General features: G+C 40.0%; 1 long non-coding RNA gene across 1 annotated transcript; it reads left to right on the top strand.

The window, feature by feature from the left end:
• Positions 1 to 1,125: 1,125 nt before the first annotated feature.
• On the top strand, positions 1,126 to 11,005 carry LOC147574855 (uncharacterized). The gene is made up of 2 exons (XR_015243574.1): positions 1,126 to 5,283; positions 9,458 to 11,005. It is a non-coding gene; the product is annotated as an uncharacterized LOC147574855 (long non-coding RNA).
• The last annotated feature ends 436 nt before the right edge of the window (positions 11,006 to 11,441 follow it).

The raw sequence follows: 11,441 nt of genomic DNA, 5'->3' as shown, positions 1-11,441 counted from the left end.
CTTTCGGTATTTACTTGAAAACTTCAGAGACGAGCAACTTATTGTAGCCTCTGCCTTCAAAGAATTTAAGCCCAAGTGGAAAGGATTAGGAATGCATACATCTCTCTGCTCGTACCGAACAGGAGTCCACACAGCAAAATAAAAACAACTAACGTGTGTAGAGATGGCCCACCGCATTTCACAAAGCGCTCCCACCCAAAGGAGGGGCCGGTAGAAAGGTTCAGAGAGCCCTGGCTCTCCAAAACAGGGCGAAATCAAATCTGGGCCGCGGGTGAGCACCTGGAAAAAATTCGTGGTGGAGATGGCATCTGAGAAAGGCCTCGAAGCACCTACAGGGTTGCGAATGCCGGCGCGGTCACCCCAAATGGAAGGACCCCCTACCTCGCTCTAAAGCCAGTTAAACCGCGGGGCCCACGCTACCGGGCACGATTTTAGAAGCCCCCCTCCAAATGCAAGGGTCCGACCTAGGAGGCACTTCCGCTGTGCAGTTTGCTAAGTTTGGATTCCGAGAGTGCATGGGGGAGTCTACGGCTCACGCAGGTGGGACCCTCTCTCCGCCTTAGCTTAGACTCTATGCGAAACGCTCCCGCCCGCCAAAGGCTGCGGTGGCCACAGAGGCTGCCGTGACTGCCGCTCCCCCCACCAAATTCTGGCGCTCAGGAGGCGCGCTGCAGTGGAGAGACCTGAGTCCCGCCCCAGCCCGAAGGAGAAGGCGCAGCGCCTCCGCTCGCGCTCCCGGGTCGGGGAGCCTCTTTCCTCCCCCTTTTTCCCCGCGGCGGCGGCGGCGGCTGCGGCGGAGGCAGCGGAGAGGGGAGGGGGGGAGCGGGCGAGGGGCGGAGACAGGGAGGAGCCGCGACCGCCGCGGCCCCGCGGCGGCAGGTGTGGATGGGCGCGGCGGAGGTGCGGAGGAGACTGAGGTGCGGGGATGTCCACTCCCGCCTGCGCTCGCCCGGGGCCCGGGCTTGGGGGCGGGGAGCGCCTGCCCGGAGGAGCTCCGAGAGCTGCTTCGACCTGCGCACAACTTGGGGCGCGGCCCGGGCGCGCAGGTTCCACGTCCGGCGCCGGGAGGAGAAAGGCGCGCGTCCCCGGCCGCGGCGCCCGCGCGGACCCCAACGGTGAGGCGGCGGCCGGGGCTGGAGGGTGGGCGGCGCCTCCGCCCTCCGCGTCGACCGGCGGGTAAGCGAGGAACGCGCAGGCAGCGGGGCGGGGGCGCGTCCCTCGCCGAGTTAAGAGGGGGGCCTCGGGGCCCGGCGCTCGGCAGACTTCGCCGCGGGCCCCCGGGCGAGGATGCCGCGGCCGGGTCTGGCGCATCCCGGGCCACGGCGGCCCTGGCTCTGCGCAGAACCTTCTCCACCTCCTGCCCAAACAGCAGGTTGTTTCCCTAGCCTGACCTCGGAAGTCGCAGGTCCGCTCTCTTCCTCTAAACGGCGAAGGAGGAACTGTGTGTGTCCGGGAGCGCGTTGAGGGCGAGCGCTTTCAACCAGCGATGTTTGATGAGAGCCCGTTCCCGAGTTAAAATGCCTGTCACTTTGCAACTTCTCTGCTCTCTCCCTTCTTCGAGGGAGAAGCCAGGCGACTTTTAAATCCCACCTGGTAGAATTAGAGTTTATTTGCGCCGTATACAGGTGGGAAAATGATGCTCCGTAAAATCCTGGTTTTTCCAACAGCGTTTCACTTAAAAGAGCCTCCCATCCTGCAGCGAGACAATGGCAGTCGTGAAACACACAACAGAAGTGTTCACCTAGCGCCGCGTTGGCAGGGGAGAAGTTAAGGAAAACTTAAGCTTAAGCGACCCCTGAATAGGCTTCTTGCGGGACCGTTTTGTTCCGGTGCAAGTGGTGTTAGGACTGGAAATGACAGCTCAAGACCTACGCTTGGTTTGGAGCTGAGGCTGGGGCCCGACACCCCTCACCGCCCCGGGACTCTCGAATTGGGCCTTTTTGCTTCCTTCACTGAAATCATGGCAGCTTTGAAGTGAAATGAGGAAAATGATCCTCCTTTTTGCCCTGGAGTTTATTACCTCTGCATTAAAATGTGTCTCTCATGGGCAGAAATGTAAACAATCTTCTATTTTATACTTTGTTTTAAAGACCTTTTACTTGAATCGGTTAAAAAAAAAAAAAGGATTTAAAATGGACAGCCAAATTTAGGTTTGTTTGTTGTGGAGTTTTGTGTTGGAGGGAGGGAGTGACTTTTAAGTTATTTTTCAAGGCTAATATTGATTACTTTTCATTGTTTGCAGATGTTAATCCCTCAGTGAAGGCATTTTAAGGAATAAATGAAAAAATAACAGTGGGTTAAGCCCACTCATAAGAACTGTAGCCTGCCCCCCTCCTTTTTTTCTTAACCTGTGACAGAGCCTCATGAAAATCGAGCTTGGGATGTAAAAAACATCTTAAGTTGAATTTTAGGCCTCCAAATGAAAAATGTTCATTTGCGTTAATCCAGTAGAATTCTCAGACTTTATGGAATTGTCAGCTTACGATGTTTATTTTTTTATTTATATCGTATTAGGACTTTACATGTGGATATTTCTTCGGTAATTGGCAGATGTGGGGAAAAGTCAGAAGGCCCTTTAAAAGATACAGACTTATTCTCTGGGTGAAATTTTATGGTTCTGAAAAGCACGTATCAGAGACAAAGCTCTTAACTGATAACATTGACTGTTCTCTTTTTGAAATTTTAAATGGATTAAGAAGGGAGGTTTTATACTTCATACTTGGGCATAGTTTTTGAAAATGCAAGTGGAAAAAAGTTAAGAATATCATTTTTGTACAATGTAATAACTAGACAGCTATTCTAGAGGCTATAAAAATGCTTGAGGAAATAAAAAGGTAGCATAAAATTATGTATTGTACTGTTAGAATTTTAAGGAGAATGCATACTTGTAAGTCTCAAATACTCAAGTGAGCGGTATTAAAGTGGATCAAATAGAAGAATTTTCTTGCATATCATTTTTTCTCAGATTAAAAAAATATGTATTTATTTTGGTTTGTCTTAAAATTGAAGTTATAGTTAAATTTTGTTGGTACCTATATGGGATCATACAAAGGTTGGTAAGATGTCTTTTGCTTGGCACATTGACATTTAGTGACAGGTATCTTTAAATTTTTCATAGAGTTGCCACAGTTTTTCTTCACTGGATGTATTTGGGTAGTTTTAGCATACAAACACCATAGGGTCTCTTAAACTTACATTGTAAAAAAGCAATAGATTAAATCCCTGATTATTAACATTTCAAGGATGGAAACCTACTTTCAAATAAAAATGCCTTTTTGAGGACATTTTAGAATACATATAAGGGTATGATTCTGGGAGACTGTTTTTGATAGTTCTTTTCCTATTCTTTGAAATCATAAAGTAAATTAACAAAAGAATCAATAATTATGTGTTAACAGTTTCTTGATGTATTTAACAGACTGTTTCCTTAATAGGAATCTCCCAAGTGTTTCAGAAATTTGTGTAAGAGCAAGAAAGTTTATTTTCTGTTCAGATGTATTTCTGTAGACTAGGAAGAAAAAAGTTTATGAATTTAGAGTAGGCCAGTCTTAAATAATAAGAAACAATGAAATTTGATCTTTGTATTGTAAAATGTGTTTTCACTGAGGACTTTTAAACTGTGTCCTGTCTTTAAACACATTAGTATAGAAAGTAAATCAGATATTTCATTGGCAAAATATAAGTGCCCTAATGCTTTGATAATGATTATTGAGACTTTTTCCCCCCACATCTTATATAAGCAGTGGGGTCCAGAAAATTATCAAAATAATTTTGGATAAGATTGAGATGAAGTGAAAAAAATCCACGCATGATTATGGTATATATGTGTGTTGTTTTGCAACAGTGAAAGAGTGAAAAAGAAGAGTTTAGGATCAAAATTTATCCACGTTAGTCAGATTCCCTAGCATTTTCTACTTTATTGTGTAATTGACTTTTTAGCTAATATGTAGTTATTCCGTGTTTTAATACAGCAGACATCAGAAAAAAATAAATCTCATTTGAGAATCTATAATCTTGGCTTTATCAAATATACAGACTACTCTATATTGTCTACCTATCAACATTCAAGCTATTCAACATTTGAGACAATTTACAAACTAAATATATTATAAATGTTAATTAAAGAAGTAATTTTCATTTTAAGAGAATTCCTTCTGAGGGGTTATTTTTAACATTACAGATAGCACTATCCTTTGAGTAAAATAAGAATTAATTACAAATTATACTTTTAGCAAAGGGAAAATGCAATTTTTATTGGCCTTGGGGGCATGTATGCTAAGTAGTTTGTGGCCCAGTTTCCATTTCTGTATCTGTGCTGCCTCAGACCACGGATTGGGTACTGCGGGAGGAAAGACTGTGAGGAGAAAGTTAACAAAGAAGCTACATGAGTTGATCATAGTTCTGCTCAGAAACCTATGTCCACCTGAATTCAGAACCAGAAGAGAAATTCTGACAGTCTGTTTCCCCAGCCCTTTTACATCGATTTCTGAGAGTCAGCAGTGGCAGAGAAGAGTTGTCTCTGCCATTTGCAAAGCCGACTGCTTGATCCACAGCAAATCAAACCCAGGAAATCTTTTAGTCTTGTCCATTTCAGTTCCACTTCCTTGCCAGGGGCATAACAGCTGAAGTTAAAAGACTTATACCCAAATGGGAAAATTAGTGCCATTTGTGTAGAGGCAGTAGCCTTATTCAAACTGCTTTCAACCTAATTGGAAAAAAAAAAAGACAGACTATGACTTGATTAGAAGTCCTCTGGGGTGGGTAGCACGTAGGAGACTATGGTTCAAGAATGCTTTTAGGTTTTTCACTTATTTTGAATTATAGTTTGCATTGTATTCTCGGGTTTGTGTGTGTCTGTGTGTGTCTGTGTCAGTGTGTCAGTGTCCTTTTCTTCAGCTTCTACAATTTGGAATAGGCAAAAAGTACCAAAATGGTAAACTTTAAAGTGACCAAGATGGCATTGGGTTGGTCATGTAAAAGTTCTTCCACTACTCCAGCACGTCTATAACAGAGGTAATGCCCCGCTGGATTTACTTCCGTGTATTGTAAATTTAGGGTTTTTTTTTTTTTTTTTTTTTTTTTGCTTAGAAGTAATCTCAGTTTTGAGAAGGGGAGCAGAGAAGGAAAAGAACTTTGCCTAAAAACCAGTGCCATCTGACAACCGATGTCTTCAATTAGCTCTGTCAAATTTCGGGTGAACTTTGGCCCTGTTAGTAAATTGGATATGTATTAAAGAAGATTTTTAACAAATCAGCTCAGAAAGGCCTGCTCCAGAAACTTGTGGTATGTGTGCTTTTGCAATTAATCTAAATGTAACATGTAAGACCAATATTATTATACATATGAGGTGAAATTGTTTTGGAGTCCAAATGTAGGAAAGGATTCAGTCCCCAAAAAAGCCAAACTGATAAGATCTTACTAAAATCACCTGAGATTTTTGACTTACAGCGCACACCCAAGTGGAAATTCAAGTCATAAAATCATTATTGAATAGCCCCATGGAATAATTCTTTTCTTTCTTTAAACGTGACCTTTTACCTGTTATCTCCACTTCATTAAGTTAATTTAAAAAAAGTCTCAGATAAGAAACAGTAGGCTCAAGGAATAAAGTGTGAGAGCTCTGTGGTAAAATCTACCTATAGTGCATGAAGTCTTTTAAAATTAGGATTTAAGTGGCTTTTAACTAGAGTGGCTTTTTAGGTAACTAACTGGTAATATTGTCACTTGACATTTCCTTTTCATATTCTGTGCCATAACTCAAAACTGATTTCCTTTTTATGGGTAAGAGTGGAACTATAATAAATCAAAAACAAAACAAACAACTTACAGCTTATAGTCTGATTTTAATATAGAACACTGCTGCATATTTGCTAGCACCTGAAAAGATTCTAGGTTGCTTCATTATTTATTTTTGTTTTTGGAATGGGGATTAGGATTTTTTTTTTTAATGAAAAGAGTAACATTAATATCCCTTTTAGATGATATCCATATGCATATTAACTGTTAGTTGTGACAAACAGTAGTTTGAATTATAGTTCTAAGTAAAAAAATTACAAGTTAGTACCTGGACTGATGTCGTCTGGTAAGTTACATTCTTAGTGCTCGTAATAATCAAACAGTTGAAATTTTATCATATTTTAATGTCTGAAAAATTTTCCAGATTCATATAAAAGGGGAAAATATAATAAGACATCTTAATCTTGTTAAATTTTAAGGTAGATTAACCAAAAGGTATTTTCTTTCAGTGATTTGTGTTTTTTCAGCCAAAGGTACTAAAAATACCTTTATAGACAAAAGAATATATGAAAAGAAATATAAAACAAAAGACTAACAAACTGGGTTTATTTTTTTTTAAAGAAACTAAATTTTTATTATAATTTTTATTCTTGGTGCCTATAGTTTTTCAAATTCTGGAGAAATGGCAATAAATCATACAAAATGACAAAGATGATCAAAAGATTTAACAAAATTTCGTTTCCCTTCAAAATAAGTGTATTTAGTGTTGGAAAAAGCTAATGTTCTGTGTTTCCTTTAGTTAATTAGCACATTTTCACAAATAAACCAATGAAATCATAAAGCCAATTATGTATCAATTAAGAATAATTTGAAAAGCAGATTTGTTTGAAAAGTAAATCTTCCTTCTGAAGGCGGAGTTCATTGTACTAATCATAAGTGTCAGTGAAATTTCCTTTTGCAAAATATATTGAAGTAGAAATGATAAGACAACTGCATATTTCAGAATAATAGATAAATTACTATGTGTCAGTTCTACTCGCTAACCTAAAAACATGATTTATATTAGGAATATTAAAATATAAATGGAATAGCAGAATTTATTATTGTCCACTTGTAATTTCAGAACACCTGTCCAAATATTATCTAGAACCAGCACAGAATGATTGTCCTAAATTTCTGGAATTTTGACTTTGTCAAGATCTTTTTTCAAAAGCAAATACTAAAATAAAATGTGTCCAACTCTCCTAACCGCCAGAACAATAATAATGATAATTATCACTCTATTGATTATTTTCTGTGTGCCTGTGCTTTACCACATGCGTTGTTTGTATTACCTCCGATGATCTTTGCAGTAACCTCACAGTCTTGGCACCATGATTGGTCCTGTTTTATAGACAAGAAAACTGTGGCCTGGCAAGATTAAAGGGATCAAACAGCTAGGAAATAGTGTGGCTCCCAGACTCAAACCTAAGTTTTGCCTGTTCCCACCTCTCTATACTTGCTTACTTTACTATACTTCACAGTAATTGAGCAGAATATTTGGGGATCTCGTCTAACAAGCTGTTTGGGAGTCTTTTGTCCTCAGTTATTGCACATCTTTTTCTTTGATTTTTAGAACTATCTCCAAGTCTTTCATGCCCAAGTCTGGCAAAAGACATAGATGATATAGGTAATAATGTTTGTGCCCCAAAGAAACAGGTAGTGTCTTTAAGATACCGAGCCTGATAATTCAGAACGGATTGGAAATTTTCTCTGGAGATCTTTTCAAAAGACTCATGTAGACAATTTTTTGTTGTGTGTTTCTGGAACCATGACACTGGAATTGGAATCCAGATTTACACCCAACCCGCAGTAGGTGTTCAGATATTTTTTAAAACAAGGAATGAATAAAACGATAGCATTTCTTTGCCTGTGAAAGTTCTAATACACACTGTGTGTTCAAGGGTAGTACCGAGGGCGGGTATCTTACCACTGACTGTGCAACCTTGGACAAGTTACTGCACCCTCTTGAACCTCAGTTTCCTCTTTTGTGAAATGAAAATAACTACATCTTCCTCAGTAAGTTGTGAAGATTAAATAAATAATTGCCTTTTCTTTGTTCTCACACCTGACCTTTTATGTGGGTATAAAGCCTGTTGGAGTAGTGAGGATTGAAGGGAAATTGTCAGAGCAAGCCATAATGAAGCCATGAGTTGAGATAGGAGTTCGTGTAACTAAACCCACCAGAGAAAGAGTCAAGGCCAAGGAAGAAGATGAAGGTGGTGCTTTGCTGGTTCTGGAGTAAGGGTACAAGCCCAGACAGAGAATAGCAGAGGAAGGGGCCTGTATTCCCTTGCTAAATCCCTAGTGTTGACCGTGGCTTTAGACAAGTTGCCTGGGCTGTTGATGTGTAAACTGAGAGCACACTTCAGGGCTACCTAAGAGTTGCTTGAGCATGGTCCATCTTACAGCTCTGCCTACAAAGTTTTAAGTGTCTGCTGTCACTGTACCTCCTCTAGGGGACTTAAGGGAACTCTGTGTAGGAAGATGTTAGCGTTGCAGACATACAGCCTCACCTTTAGGATCCAGGTTAGCACTTCTTGGACCTGAACCTTCTCCTTATCACTATCCTCCCTTCTCCCCTCCCCCCAAACTCTTTCACTGCTCTCTCTGATGGCAAAGGAGGCAGGCGGCAGTTTTTATTTTGTAGAGGTTAAAGACCCTACAGTGCTATGCAGGATAATAGCAAAGGCCCCTTTCAGGGCTAACATTTTACAGCTTTTGAAGTCCTGTGTAGGTACACAGTGAAAGAGCAAAAGCAGAAGGCTAAAGAGGCAACCGAGTCAGTTTGCAGGCTGGACAAAACCAGGATTAAAATGCAGAGAAATAGAAGGAACTTTAATAGCAAAGACACACACACACACACACACACACACACACACACATACATATATCACACACAGAGTTAAGATGGGTGCAAAGGTCAAAGCATAAATGTTAAGGACAAAATTAGACAAATTTACATGAGAAGAAAATGAAACTGTAAAAAACAAATTTCATAATGGAAAAATGACTTTTAAATAGCAAAAGCAATTAAAGCTTAAGGTTTTTTCCATCATAGTTCCTCTTTTGAGGCCCATTGGAACAGAGTAGTTATATTCCAGGAAAGCAATTTTATGTGTATGGGGAAAGAGGTTAAGAGGAAGGTGATAGAGAACAACATTCTGGGACACCACCAAATCCAAATCTAAGGATTTTGAAAGGGAGGTATTTGACAAAAGAGTATTCTAAAGTTACTTGAAAATAGGAAGCCTTTCGCTCTTTTTTGTGCCTGAAATGGAAAGCAAGGACTACACAGATTGAAAGTCGCCTGAAATTTAAAGCATTTAAAGAAAAAAAAAGCAAAAGAATTTGTCATCAGAAATGTTTCCAAAAAACTCATTGGAATCAAAGGGCTAATAAAATAGAAACAACATGATAACTAGAAAAGAACTATAGCAAATTCTGCATTCTGTTTGGGTCAGAGGGACCCGATATAATTGCTGGAACCTGTGGCATTCTAGAAAATGACACTAGTTTATGCAGAGTCGTGTGTGAGAGTTAACAGGGAGATATGAGCTAACACTGCTTACCAGTTACCAGGGCCTGCTCAGTCTCACGGTAACGAAGTTAAGTAGGTTGCTGTGGATAGAAGACTCTTAACATTTCACTTTTTTTGTCTTCCCTGACCCCAACATTATAGGTGCCTCACAGGAGTTATCGACTAGGTGTAGACTTTAGTATGGAAAGCTCTGTGTTTGAGGCCCAGCTGAGCACTTAACTTCTGGTCATGTGACATGGGCACATCTTCTAAAAGCTCTCCACCTCACTTTCCACATTTGTTAAATGAGATTATTAATGTTAATCTAGTACCTTCCTCACAGGGCTGTTGGGAGAATCAAATGAGCTTTACATATGTGGAAGTATTTTGTAAGCATACCTGAATGTTTTTAGTGACAGGGGAGAGATCGTTTTGGAACTACTTCCAAAGAGAAGAAGAAATTAAAGAATGCAGTGAATTCATTTTTTTGTTCTCTTCAGTCACCAAAGCTCTTGAGCCTTTATGACCTCACCTAAATATAGAACTTCCTAATCTGTTGTCCATGGATCACAAGTGACCCACAGAGAGAATTCAGGGGATCATGAACTTGGATGCAAAAAAAAAAAAAATGTGTTTGCATTCTATTTGTGCTAACCACTAATTGGAATTTAGCATTTCCTTCAATTTTGAGTGGAGGCAACAAGTTGCAGTAGTATTTTAGCAGGACCTGTGATTTTATCACTGCTAAAAATTACAAGTAATTTATATTACATTACAGTTGTTGCTGACATCTAGAAATACTGTCTACGGGTGACCCAGCTTTGACATAACGTTAGTTACAAGACATCTGCTAGATCTTGTTATTTAATGTGTTAAGAATCCCATGTATGACTATACTATATGTGCATTTTAATATTTAGATATTTCAAAGTAATTGGTTTCCTTTGTAACCTAGTATGCTGTATTTTATGCATTTCATGTGAGAAGGGGTCCATAGATGCAAAAACTTTTTTTGAAGTTTTTATTCTGACAGAGGGCCTACCGGCTTTACCAGATACTGATATTAAAAGGATTACTGGTACATTAGCTCCTCACATAGCCACATCTGATAGTGTACTCCATGGTGAGAAAATCCAGTTATTCAAGTTAAAATAGCTTAACGTTACAATATAACGAAACAGTGCCCTGGACAATACGAGGCACAGATCTCTTCATCTGGTGTCACCTCTCTCATGCATGGTGGATTCAGGCCAGACTCTGCAGTGCACTCAGAGGGGTGAAGATCACAGGGCATGACAAGCCACATACGTACCCTCCAGTTTAGATGTCTCCTAACATCTGTAGGTGATGTCTAAACAATAGAATAAGAACGTTATTATTCTTATTCCATAAGGATGGAATAAGAATGTGCAGCTAGAAACCCAAACAAGAAGATAAATGTTTACATTTCATTTTTAAATTTTATTTTGTGCTTTTGCAATTGTCCATTTGACATTAAAAAAATGGCAATAATTAAGATTACTCTGCTCCCATGGTCTTTGTTTAAATGTCAGAATACTCATGGAATGCCTAATATATTTACATCTTCCTCCTCAAATAGAGTTTTAGTTTCTTGAGATGGCAATCCTGCCTTGTCATATTTTCTGCTGATTTTATTTAGCACCTAATAAGAGATAATAAATTATACTGGTGTATACTTTGAATGGTTAAGACCTTTTTTTATTGTATCTGTATTTTTCCCTGCCAGCTCTGTTTTCTGCTTAAAAAATTAGGCTGCATTTGCCTATTCATCTTGATTTCTTGTATTGGATATTTGAGCTTCTTCAAAAACAAGAATTTGATAGACATGATCGTCCTGGGTTTGTCACAGCTCTTGATTTTGACTATGATGTCTCTGTCATCTGATATCGCATGACTTTGAGATCTACTAGTGATGCTCATTGTGCAGGCATATCAGCAAATCAGAAGGGCCCAAAATTCTCTTCTGTGTTGATGATCACTGAGGCCCAGAAAAGTCATGGGACTTACCCAGGATTCAGAATGGGTAAGTGGTAGACTCATGGAATAAATCCTGTCTGTAGATTCTCAATCCATCACCCTATCACCACACTGGCCTGTCCCTAAACTGTGCTCGATCCTGTAAGAT

The sequence above is a fragment of the Puma concolor genome, chromosome D4, assembly GCF_028749965.1.
Source record: "Puma concolor isolate L17-30 chromosome D4, mPumCon1.1.hap2, whole genome shotgun sequence".
NCBI classification, from domain to species: domain Eukaryota; kingdom Metazoa; phylum Chordata; class Mammalia; order Carnivora; family Felidae; genus Puma; species Puma concolor.
The sequence above is the reverse complement of the archived record's forward strand: the minus strand, read 5'-3'. Positions and strand labels throughout refer to the sequence as shown.